The sequence below is a fragment of the Miscanthus floridulus genome, chromosome 8, assembly GCF_019320115.1.
Source record: "Miscanthus floridulus cultivar M001 chromosome 8, ASM1932011v1, whole genome shotgun sequence".
NCBI classification, from domain to species: Eukaryota; Viridiplantae; Streptophyta; class Magnoliopsida; order Poales; family Poaceae; genus Miscanthus; species Miscanthus floridulus.
In genome coordinates this window covers 116257722-116262552 of record NC_089587.1, presented here as the reverse complement: position 1 = coordinate 116262552, position 4831 = coordinate 116257722, and the positions used below count along the sequence as shown (strand labels likewise).

Here is a 4831-nt window from a genome sequence, read left to right as displayed (position 1 = left end):
TCCCTCAGCATCGCTCTCTTGCCACCACTATCGGCGCCTCCAGCACGCACTGCGGCGTCAATCATGCCCCCGATCCCTCAGCCCTCGCCCTCTCGTCACCAGCATCGCCACCGCCAGCAAGCACCGCCTCGCCTTTGCCCTGGCCCTGTAGTCCATGGACCATCAGGACCTCACTCGAATCCCCTCGATCCGACATGCCACGACTGCCCCTCACTTCAATCTCGCGAACCAAAATCGGGCGCGGCTGCCATCGTTGGATGCAGCAGCGTGTCGTAGCCACTTGAAGCACCGCAACCTCGATCACGGGCAGGACAAAGCCGGGCGAGGCCTCCGTCACTGGTGGCTGCAGGCGTCGTGTCCCCTTGAAGCACGACGACGACCTCGATCGCGTGAACCAAAGCCGTCGTTGAAGCACAACGTCCCCAGCACCAGGTACGTCCTGTGATCCACCGATGGTTGCGTGAGGCGCGGCCTCCAGATCTGGGCACCACGATGGAGGACGCCGGCTGCGAGGGCAGCGCAGAGAATGGGATCGAAGGGGAGGAGTATGTCGTTGCCAAGGCAGTCGTGGAAGGGTACCTGCCACTGCCAATGATCGCGGGGATTTCGCCGCCCCCGCCGAGGACACATTGCTGGCCAGATTTAAGGACATCGCCGCTGCAGCGGTCACAGCGGTAGCGGAGGACAAGGCCGCGTCACCGGCGAAGGCGCCGGCCAAGGTGAGTTCGTTCTGCCTTCTGGGCTCCTAGCCAACCTGTACGACGCCGGACGACCTCGCCAACCTGCCGCCGTCGCGACGCAACACCTCCGTTCCTCGGCCTGGACTAGCACTCGCCGCCGCCGTCGGACGGGCCACTACCGGACGCGACGCCTGCGACCCCTATTCCTCCGCTCTGCTGCCTCGATGCCGCAAGAGCCGTGCGCTCCACTCTAGCTCTGGCTCGATCTACAGCTGCTCATCACCCACCGGTCCCCGGCAGTCCCCGTGCCGCCACCGTCGACTGCGTGTCTTGGGCCGCGGCGCCCCTATAGTCCCTGGCTTCGATTCACCTCCAAGGTGGCGGTGTCTTCAACCTCGCGTCCACGCCACTGACCAGGGCCCGCCGGACTAGGATTTGCGAGTTGCGACACCACTGACGTCTCCCATGCCGGGCAACACCCTCCAGGCCCAAGGTGAGTTTCCGTCGTTTTTCCGTCTCTCCCTCAGATCTGAATAGGAAGGGCCCCCTATTAGTTAGTTCCTTGAAAAGCTAAACTGCCACTTTTTATTAAATTAAATAGCTAATTGCTGATAGTTTTTAATGACATATGTTGTAATTTAGTACTTGAGATAACCTGTAAATTTAGAATGGCCGTGCATACTACTGGCATTTTAGACCTAGACATTCAGTTTCAATTATTGTGCATTTGGTTTCCATTGACCATGCAGTGCACCTAGCTAATAACTATGCTGATTATCTTGAAGGTATTAGAAACTGCGAAATTTGGTTAGCATGAAATGCATCTGTCATACTATACTGAAGTAAAAAAGCTTGTGTCGTGCTTTAAATTTCAGATCATAATTCACTCAAGTAGTGCTGAGTGCTTACCAAAAGAAAACCAACTTTTACGTGTAATTTTCAGAACAAACTGGAAAGTTTCTAACCAAATTGACTATGTTAATCGAAACAAAAACATAAAACTTTCAATAACCTCACCTCCCTAAATCATTGCCTTATTAATTGATCTTGACCAGGACTACTTTGCTTTGATTCTCTGAAGCAGTACTTTGCAATAATCCATAAATCCATGTTCAGGGCCAATGATTTAGAAGGCAATTCAGTTTATAATTATGTAAATGCAGAGCGCAAGGAAACAGTCAGTGGTTTTGAGGAACTTTAACTTTTGGGACCAATTATAGTTCGGTTGAAATTTTAACGAGTCAATGGTAAAAGATAACTTCACCACCTGTTACAATTTGGTAAAAGAACGAGGATACCGATTTCAGTTTGATTGAAGACTCACCTCAAAATAAAAGTTTGTTGTAGTTTGATCTGATTTCATGGATGATATAGACTGTTCTGTGACGTAGTTTATTAGGAAACATGAAAATATTTGAGCTATTATTGGACATCAGCACCCAAAGCTGGCAGCTGCACACTTGTAGCGACTTACTGTTTTTTTAGTGATCTAACAGAGCTTTTAGCTGGCAGGAGGTCACCATTCTTCCAATTTCTTCTTGGCTATTTGCCATGCATCACGAGCTGGCTATTGGCCATGCTTCTTGGCTGTTTGGCTATCCAGCACAAATGAATACTGAAGTCTATAGTCTATACTTACCCATTCAAACTTCTTCTCTGGAGGTCTCTTAGCGAGAATATCCAGTGGAAGAAGGGAAGTCGAGTAGGGAATATCCATGCTTGAGAATCTGTTATTCATTACTGCATTCCATTGCCGACAACTTTGACATGTGTATTGCTACAGACATGCTACCTTCGCCAAAGAGAAAGGACTAAAACATCAGTCCACAGAGCTCACCACAAATACCTTATCTGAACTTTTTCCTCAAATCAAATCAGTCAATTGTTCATTCCTTTTACCTGAACACAGTCATTATTTAATCTGAACTGAATCAGTACCTTGCAAATAAAAGATATCTACAGACTTGAATGTGTAGCAGACTTGATTAAAGATATCTACAGTTTCATATTTTTGTAGCACCAAATCTGGGTTGGAGAAATTTTTTAGACATGCGGCAACAACTTTGATTATGGTGTAGCTACCTTGCTCCCACATGCTCCTGTTTAAGTTAGCTTTGACCATGGCAATATGTTCTAAAATTCCTGATAATGAAAATAGAAGTAGTTTACACGAGGGCTGCAATTTATACAGCCTAATCAAGTGAAGAACCCGAAGAGCCCTGAAATGAGAAAAATCAGGAAATTCCTCACACATTGTACAACCAACTTGATGGAGCTCAGTCAAGTATTGCTGAAACAAACTAAGATCTTTCACCGATGTTGGTACCTTGTTGCCTCTGTAGTTTACTATCCTTAACATCTCTAGCCCACCAGGAGGTCCACAAATCAACATTCAGAAATTCCATCAAAATTCGAATCAGTTTAAAGCTGAATAGAATGTTTTTTAAACCCTTTTAGACCTGAATGAGTGTTTTCCAATCCTTTGTATACCATAAGTAGTCTGTGTTATCCCTTGATTCAGTAATAAATTGCAACAAGTTATCAATATAATTTATTTTGGTTTAGTTAAACTTGTATGGATGATCCATTCTGCAAGTATTGTCGGGATAAATATATCTATGTTTATTCAGAATGAGCTTTGTTTACTTGTGGAATTAAGTCCACTGTACAAATACAGATACTAAATAATTTTCTGCCACCTCTAGTGTTTGGAGCTGATACAAGTACGTCATCGACTCCATCTCAGCCATAGCAAAGGTGATTCATCTCTTCTCATGCGCTTAGTTTATTTGTAGAATTAAGTCCATTGTACAAGTGCACATACTAAATAATTTTATGCCAGCTCCAGCGTCTGGGACTTATACAAGTACGCCGACAACTCCATCTCATCACTAGCAAAAGTGATTATCTATTCTCATGCCTTGTGGTTACTAGCTCGCTACCTGATAATGAACGTAACACTATCTTGCAGTTGTTAAAGAAAAAATGATTTGGTTGCAATCATGAGAACGCACTGATACTTTGATTAATATATGATATGTATATGATTAGCTTACTAGTCATAAGTGGTCGCAGTTTAGCTCTTTACAAATCTCTGATTTGCATAGCAGCACCTAAGAGCAATTTAGAACTGATCTACTATATACGCTGCGTACTTGACTGATGATGAGTATATTTTGGAATGTTAAATCACTAGGGATACCTTTACAGCCCACATCATAAATAGGTTGCGTTCATTTTTTTGCAATCTTCTGTATGAAATGATATGTTTCAAAAAAAATAATGTATAACCTAGAAATCCACTGGGGAGGATGGAAATAGTTACTGGCATTCTGATTTCAATGTCTGTTCTATGCAGGTTCTTCCCTTCTTTGTCTCATGCTGCATCTCTTGTACGGCATTGGCATTAGGTGACCAACAATCACAGTGATTTTTGAAGCAGTCAATCTGATTTCGGTGATTAGGTGATGTCGCCGTGCATTGTTTCATAGATACCCAATAGTTTTCATAAGTATGTTTATGGCACTGTGCATGACCTCAGTTTGTCCTCTTCAAACTAGGCTGCTGCTATTTATACCCAAAAAAATTGGTACTGATTACTTATAGTATAGATTAGACAGGACTCAAATGATAGTTTGATCGATCTTCTGATTTTTTGTTCGTTTATGAATTGTTATCATGCATGGTCAAACGTTGTTACTTAATGGGACATGTCTTTGCAGCTCTGTGAGCCCTACTGATGTGCCAATGTATACATATAACATTGATATTTTGCAAGCCATTTTTGAACAAGCAATGTTCACTACTACAGGATTTCTTTTGGACAGCGTTTGGCATTTGGCCTCAGAGGCGGGCGGGCCGGTTGCCTGCCTCGGTTATTCGTGGCAGGGCAGCCGGCTCAGCAACCGCCTCGGTTAATGCTTAACTGAGGCGGTTATTGTAATATAACCGCCTCGATTAATCATTAACCGAGGCGGGCATTCTAACGCAACCACCTGGGCGGGCATTCTAACGCAACCACATCGGTTAATAACCGAGGCGGGCAAATTAAGGCGCCCGTCTCCGTAAATGCATTAACGGAGGCAGGCACAATATAAAGCCCGCCTTGGAAAATATTGGCCCAGCAAGCAGCCCATTCGGCCCGATATCAC

General features: G+C 44.8%; 1 long non-coding RNA gene across 1 annotated transcript; it reads left to right on the top strand.

Moving 5' to 3' along the window:
- On the top strand, positions 1-4395 carry LOC136473348 (uncharacterized). Its single transcript, XR_010762590.1, has 3 exons — positions 1-1173; positions 3386-3437; positions 4039-4395. It is a non-coding gene; the product is annotated as an uncharacterized lncRNA (long non-coding RNA).
- The last annotated feature ends 436 nt before the right edge of the window (positions 4396-4831 follow it).